Source organism: Sinohyriopsis cumingii, chromosome 2 (genome assembly GCF_028554795.1).
Source record: "Sinohyriopsis cumingii isolate HCF-2022 chromosome 2, ASM2855479v2, whole genome shotgun sequence".
Classification (NCBI taxonomy): domain Eukaryota; kingdom Metazoa; phylum Mollusca; class Bivalvia; order Unionida; family Unionidae; genus Sinohyriopsis; species Sinohyriopsis cumingii.
The window spans coordinates 143,001,255-143,009,578 of record NC_142962.1 but is presented as its reverse complement, the minus strand read 5'-3'; the positions used below and the strand labels follow the sequence as shown (position 1 = coordinate 143,009,578).

Here is an 8,324-nt window from a genome sequence, read left to right as displayed (position 1 = left end):
AGTGATTTCTGATTTAATGTGATAATAACCTTGTCTTTTAGAACCAGATATGTGTTTCATCTGAATTATCTGTTCAATTTTGGACAGAGTTATGGTCCTTGGCAATCAATTTTTTTTATATTTACATGGAATGATGCATCTACTAAGCACAGCACAAGAATTATTTTATATATTTTAATGTACTTTGAACATGAACACTATTTTCTTGATTAGGATGTGTCTTTTGGGTTTTGTTTCATCTTTTTCATTTTGGACAGTTATTCTGTCTTTACATGGGATGCTCTTTGTATTGAGGAGTTGGATTTCAGGCATTTCATGTTATCATTTAGATGAAACATGGCTACCGAACGCCATCATCTCTTGACTTTTGTTTGCCAAGATAAATGAATCCTCTGATTAAATCTTTATGGAGCAAACTATAGTAATGGGACTTCTTCTCTAATAGATGATGGTTATCAATGCCTAGAGGAGATGATCAATCCTGGTGTTGTAGCCCAGCTTGAGGAAATATTAAAATAAGAAATTAATGGATGGAATAAAAGGAGATCTGAGAGAGAATGTAGAATAGAACAACATGAGCCCCATATACAGACTATTACTATTTAATTAATTAGATAAACAAAATAAAATTGTTCTAAAACACAGTTAGCAATTCCGTTTTACTTAGATATTGCAAATTTCATCACAAAATCAAGTGAGCATTTTGAACTGTAATTGTCTGGCATGTCTGCACAACCTGATAACTGGTTGCTGGTCATTCTCCAGAATCAATGTAACTTGTCAGTTAGGGTCAACTTGCACAGGTACACTCTTGTTCCCTCTGGCCTACTCATCTGTTACTTTAGTGGCCTCTCTCACTTGTCCACTTGTCCTATTACACTGGTCATACACTCTCACATTCATTCATGGAATCTCTTAAATTAGTCGTGAAAGGTATTTTTTTTTTGTGTTGATGTTTGTCATTTTCACCTTGAGCAGAACTGTCTCCTGACACCCCAGGTTATGTGTCTCTCATAGACTCTCAACAACACATCCCTTGGACAAATCTTTAAAGGGTTTCACCACCATCCCCCAGAGTCAAGATCTTTTGCATCACACATAAACTAGACTACCTAATTTTGCAGCGTAATTCATTTTAAAACATGAGCCTTTGCCTGGGGAACACACTCCAAATCATTACCTTACCCAATCAAACTTAAGTTTGTCTTATTGAAGTTGTTAATACATGCTTCTCCAGGGTTGGAAAATTTTACATTTTACATTTCCCTTAATATACCGATCTATGCAAAGTTTCAACTTATGACAAATATTTCAAAAAGTATGAATGCTATTTCTGCATTATTTCAACCCTTGGCATTTTGATAAACAAAACCCAATCTTCACACCTTGCCAGTTTCATCTCTTGCCAGTTTCAGCTAACATAATTAAGATTAATAATCATTAATAATGATCTTTGCATCTCAACTAGATGTACTAAACATCGTTAAATATACCACAGATTCACCCTGGTGCAAAATCACAGACTTCAACTTAAAATTGCTGTGTTTTACTTATAACACTATCATCTTCCTGCTTTGGCTAAGCAAAGAAGCTTTTGATGGATGCTGCCTTCTTCATTTCAAAATTTCTTTCATGCAGTTTTGTCCTGAAGTGTTCCTCCAGATCATATATGTCGACACCATCACTTTATTGTCTTTACTGCATATTTTACAAAAGGTCCTGCTAAATACTGCTAAGCCTGACAAAGCTATGCAATGTCAAATAAAAAAATGCGCATTTATATTGTTAATTATATTGATGAATAAATTTACAAATCCAAAAGACTAGTTTTCAACATATATATGCAAAATTAAATGACCGAAAATTGGACGACAGAGTACAAATTCAAAATTGAATAATGAAAAAGTAATAACAAAGTATGACAAAATCATAAGTAAACTGTTAATTACTTATAAATTGTTCATTGAACTAATCGAAAGAATGTGCAATTTTTTTTCTTCAATTTATACAAATCGCACATAGCCATACAAAAAATACAAAGCCTAACAAATCCTCACAAAGCCTGACAGTCATAAAAGTCAGTTTAGACAAGTGTATTTATAATGTAAATTATATTGATGAATAAATTAACCAAACTGAAGGATTAGTTTTCAACATAATTGTGCTGAATTAAATAACCAATAAAATTTGGCGGCAAAGTTCGAATTCAAATAATAAGAAAATCGGATGTAAAATGTTTATCATTTGATAAATTATTCATTTGAGTGATTATTGAAAGAAAATGCAATATTCAATATGTCATAATTATACAATGCCTGACATGCAAAGCTCAATAAAGCCTGACAGAGTCGTGCGAAGTCATAATAAAGAAATGTATATTGTAAATTATTTTGATGAATAATTTAACCAAACGGAAGGACTAGTTTTCAACATAATTATAATTAATGATAAAGTCTGAAAAAACATATATGAAATGTTTGTTATTTTATAAACATGTTCATCTGACTGATTATCAAAACATAGGTTGACAAACTCAACAAACCTTTCGATGTTTCATAAGAAAGGCATGCACAGCCTTCACAAATTCTTAAAATTTTAAGAATCTTAGTATTCCCTTTTTTCTCTCTAGCCAACACTCTAAAAATATAAAGGGTAACTCAGTAGCATAGGAATAACAAAACAGAAAATAGAAAGTTTAAAGTATTATGAGGGAAACAGGGAACCTTCATGTGGATAAAGCAGACGCTGCATGACCACCAACCTGGACACCTCTCATGGGCGCACTTCCATTGTCTCTAGAGACTAACGGATGCCAACTAATTATTGTTTTAAATATGCGAGGATTGGGGTTAAATTGTCGCATGGCTGCAGTTGAAAATGTCTTGGGAATTTTCTTTTGGTCAAAATGTCTTGCTCCCCTGTGGTATTTGCTACGTATTAACAAATGTGGAGGAATATTCATGTTACTGTACCCGAAGACTCCATCGTCAAAATGGGATTTATTTCCCTTGGCAACTCTTGACCTCACTACTTTTCCTGTTACACTAACAATCGCTAAATGTTCACGTTTGTTTGTTTGTTTGTTTTTGTCGTTCTAGAATTTTAAAGTAGGTATTTTGTAAACTCTTAATGTGTGTGATGTTTTACCCCAACCCCTTGTATTATACATGTATTTATAAGTCTGTAAGTGGAGCCAGGTAAGCTTTGTTTTTCCAAGTACCTAAGTTGGCTGATCCTCTTACGTAACCCAGTCTTTGTTTGAGCTCTTGAGTGGAAATCTGGCGGGAATCTTTGTACATGGGAACACGTGACGTAGACAACTTCAAAGAGCCGGAAGCCGACAATGGTAGGCTGGACAGTACATGGGGACACACAGACTGACATTTTTATGATTGACAGTTCGATCAAATGACCAGAGTCCGTCGCCATCCAATCGGGATGCGTTGTAGGTGGGACTTGATTCGAGAAACTGGCATAAGACTTGAACAAGCCTGAAATTCGTCAGCTGGTGTTTAAGAGTCGCGGTGACACACACTCCGTTAGCCATTCGTAAAAATTGGCGGAATTTAGGAAATTCATGAAATAGCTTCGATCAGGTAAGTTTGATGTTACGTTGATTCTGCTTGATACGACTGCTGTTAATTGAAGAGAATTTGTCGTATGTATACATTTTACTTGTATTGAAGTATGAATAGTTAATTATGACCTTAATATTTTGCATTTTTTTTTCATGACTTTAGCTAGTACTTTTGTTTACGATTGATTACGATGTTGATTCGTTGCATCATTATTCATAATGTTACTATGTACACCTTATTGGTGAGGCGAAAATGTTCTCTTCTTTCGCTAGTAATATGTGTGCATATTATTTCGTGGATTATTACGTTTACGCCCTTTTGAAAGGACGATTTGTATTTGTGAAGAATTGTATTGCTCACTAGCCGCTATAAGAATTAATATTGTAACACTTTGCGTAGTTATATTTTGGTAGACAAGAAATTTGTTTTTTTTTGCCATTGAGTAACGGATTGCCGTTTATCACCCTTTGAATGTGAATATTGTGGATTTGGTACGCTTGTGTAGGAAATATATATAAATATATATAAATATATAGATAGTCATATTACTAATCGTAGTAATATTTTAGTACAATCATATTTGAAATATTTTGTATGTATATACTGATAGGGCTCAGTATGTAGATATTTGAATCCTTTGTGTGATTGTGTTATGGCGCCATTTTTGTAAGCGGCGGAAGTGTATGGGAATTTCGATGTGTGCGCATGCGCGACCCAAATGTCCCGCCTTAAACTGATGGTTCAGTTCAGTGACGTAGTGTGAGGGAAGATTTTTATAACCCTATGCTAATGCATTATACCTTTCAACAGGAAGCTTTCGGGGGACGAGAGAAGTTCAGAGAATTTCGGGTGACGGTGAGAGATACCGAGTGAATTTCGGGTGACCTCAAGGGATACCGTCAAGGGTTCCGGATACTAGAAGAGGAACCGGAAGTCAAGATAACGGCAAGGAACAAGGATTATAGAAGAGGAAGCGGAAGTGGAGATCACGAAAGGAGAGACAGACAAGGGAACGAAGAGATTTAGATGAGTAGCACTCAAGAAGGGAAAAATCTCCTCACACTGTGAACTTAAATGATGATCAAAGGGATCATTGGGTGAAAGAGAGACATTGATTACTTTAAATTCTTTTAAATTTCATTTATTAAATTGTTATTGTTTAAATTTCATCTTTGTATTTCTTTTAATTTAACTGTCGGCATTGCTGACTGGGGGCTCGTAGCCATAAATATATTTAGTCAATAAATAATATAGTGTCCAGAATTAACCTTCTGAATAAGGACCAGGGGAACTTCTCATAACTCGTTAAAGTCTATAAGAAGAACCCCACCCCTAGACAACCAGGACACCCCCACAATGTGTTCTTGGAGAGTCTTCGGGTGTATTATGGGTGTAATGGGGTGTCTTGTGAGACTTTTCCGGTAATTTGATTTCGGTCTCTCTAACTCCACACCCCCACCCCCACCAGGACATCCCAAGAACACCCCAAAATAGTACATCTATTCGCACCAAAACTCTCAAAAACGTACTAAGAAGCAAAAAAAAGCAAACACACATACGGACATTGTTTTTATCAATGATTAATAGTATTGGTTGATGTCCCTATTTCCAATAACCTAGAGAAACTAACTCTTATGCATCAAATCTCTTTAATTTTATATTATTTTTTAAACAATTTCCTCATTAAATGGCAATGCACCATACTTATCTCATTTATTTTGTTGTAAACTGTCTATATGCAAATTTTCATTTTAAATTGTGCATCAAAAATTTTGACAGACGTTTAGAATACATGACCAAAGAGTGTTAGAAGCTCCACATGAGTTTTTCCCTTCTAGCTGAAATCAGAAGAAAATATATGAGCTATCACATTTACATTTATTTGTACCAAAATAACTTTCCAATGTTTCCATAAAGAAAATATAAAATTAACTTTTTATAAATCAGGTAATTATCAAGAGTTCTTGATGGGTACAACGAAAGTATAACGTATCAAAGAGTTGTCGGAAACAGTACAAACGAACATCCGATATGTATTGATACTGTCCTTCTGTACGCAGATGCTTCTTACAGAACTTAGAAGAGCTTTCTGGAACATATTGCTACAGAGCTAGATAAAGGTGCTGAGTCCGTGGAAGTAAGAGTGCCTGAAATGATGGAATTTGAAGTGATGATGAGAAGAGTATAACCAAGCCAAATACTGCCTGTATTCCCCTCGGCTATACGCTATCTTTGCACTAAGGATCTGAAGTATAATTTCAGGCACTTCCTTCAAAACAAAATATGGGTGGAAAAGGGTGAACATGATATAATAATGACCCAAATATTTGGTACCGGTTGCATCACACGCGCAAAAAATACAATAGATTTTGAAAGTCGATTGTAACTTCTGGAAACAATCATTCAATGAACAGCATCCGACATATGCACCATACTTTACAAACAACTTGAAACCAAGACTACAGAAATATTTTTTCAAAAACCTAGCTGCAAAAATAAAGAACACGTGAATTTTACTAATGACAATTCAGAGTCCATCAATAACATTCTAAAACTTCCCGTTGACTGGAAACCACTACACGCACAAGACCTAATACATAAACTTTTCAGCGTGACACAGCTCCATTTCATGGATGATAGAAGCACACAGTGGAAGTTACCAGTTAACAAAAAAAGAACACATTTGCCATGACAGCGTCTGGAGGTGCAAATCCAAAAAGCAAAAGACAGAGATTTTTGCAAACTTCCTCAAGGACATTAAACATACAGAAATCAAAGTACATGAAATCACAAAGTGGAAAATACACAGTAATTAATAAGGCTATTATTATTATATACTGCTAATCATAAAATATATATTGTGTGTTGGAATGTTAAATATTATTAAGAATTTATATGTATCTGTAATCTTAGTATTTATTTATTATTTATTTATTGTACAGAAGATTTCGCTACTAACTTCATACTCAGTAATAATTAATTTAGATATAAAATACCTTTGAAACTACAGAACATGATATATTGGTATTTAAAGTCAAACGTTTAATACTTCGCAATTACTGCAAACAATGTCGGAGTCAGTCTGAAATATTGAAATTAGTAAGATTTTTTTTCTAATCATTAATTGATTCAATATTTAATTATTTACATATGTTCTAAAAATAAAGAAATTCTAGAACTGTTTGAAGTTGGTAAGCTTGAAGGAATAAAATCATTATATGTATATTTTATATCTAAAATGTATGAATATACAAGCAACATCAATGCTACTTGATATGTTCAACTCAGAAATAAATAAATAAATAAATAAATAAATAAATAAATAAATATTTAAGAGAGGAAGACTGACAAAATAAAAAGGTTAATGAATCATTACACTAACCTGTATCGCAAATGCGATGGTGCCATTTACCGCATCTATTACAAGACAAAGCAAGCTGGTGAGGCCTGACATGATTATGATATTTTACACACAGATAAAACGACAGTCACAATTAACACAGTTCAGTTCATATTATAAAATATATCGGATCGAAATGCCACAATATAAACTGTAATTGCTATAAACTAATCCAAAATTTACACACAAGTACGCCAAACAATTTTATTAAAGCTTAGGATAAAAACCAGCAAGTAATGAACATTTTGGCCCTTTTGTACAAATTTAAAGCTTGTGGTGCATTTAATTTTCAACCATTTTTCTTTTCATTGAAATTAGCGTGCATTGATTAACTTAATAAAAGTGACTTTAGTTATAATTAACTGTTTACATCTTTTTGTTTAAATTGCATACATCAGTGAATAACCGTGTGATTAGTGGAAATGACCATTAGCAGTACGCTAATTATTTATTATTTCTAAAAAATTGGATTTTATTATGCAAATTTACAGTGCGCAGTAAATGTGCTTTCTTTTCATTCAGATTAGCATGCATTCATTAACTTAATAAAGTGACTTTAAATACGATTAACTGTTTGCATCTTTTTTGGTGACTTAGAGCTGTGTTGGTATTTTCTTTAATAGCAGATGTCAATGAGCAACGGCATGATTAGTTAAAATTATTATTAGTGCTAATTATTGTTTAAAATATGCATGAAGTGGGGGGCGAATTGTCCCTTGACTGGAGTTGAAGTGTCTTGGGAATATTCTTGGGGTCGAAATGTCTTGCTCCCATGGTGTATCGCTACGGATTGCAGAGAAATTGCCTAATGGAAAACTTGCCCTGGGAGAACTCACCCCAACGTAACTGGAGAAGTTGCCCAAGAGTGGTTGGAGAAGTTCGCCCCAATTAGTTGGAGAAGACACCCCAAAGCTTGTCAACCAAATAACTTTTTTATAACAGAATTAAATCATCTTTTACATTATTCATATTTAGATTTTTATATATACGCAATCACAAAAGAGATATTAACTTGTAATCATAAAAAGCAATATCATAGTAATATTTCTAAGGACAAAATTAAGTCTTTATATAATCTAATGAATGACGACAGTATGGTGATAAAAAAGGATGATAAATCAAACACTATTATTATTATGAATCAAGATGATTATGTTCAAGAAGTTGAATGTCAGTTACATGATGAAAAATACTACAAACATTGTTGAAGACCAGTTAATAGAAATTTAAGGAAAAAAAATCAACATGCATTAATGAGATCGCTACAAATAATAATTATGTATATGAGGAATTTGATACTTTCCCTCTTAACGTATGTACACCTCAATTCTACATATTACCCAAAA

At 33.5% G+C, this 8,324-nt stretch overlaps 1 long non-coding RNA gene across 1 annotated transcript; it reads left to right on the top strand.

The window, feature by feature from the left end:
• Positions 1-3,059: 3,059 nt before the first annotated feature.
• LOC149805984 (uncharacterized) lies at positions 3,060-4,742 on the top strand. The gene is made up of 2 exons (XR_016415053.1): positions 3,060-3,596; positions 4,389-4,742. It is a non-coding gene; the product is annotated as an uncharacterized LOC149805984 (long non-coding RNA).
• Positions 4,743-8,324: the final 3,582 nt, after the last annotated feature.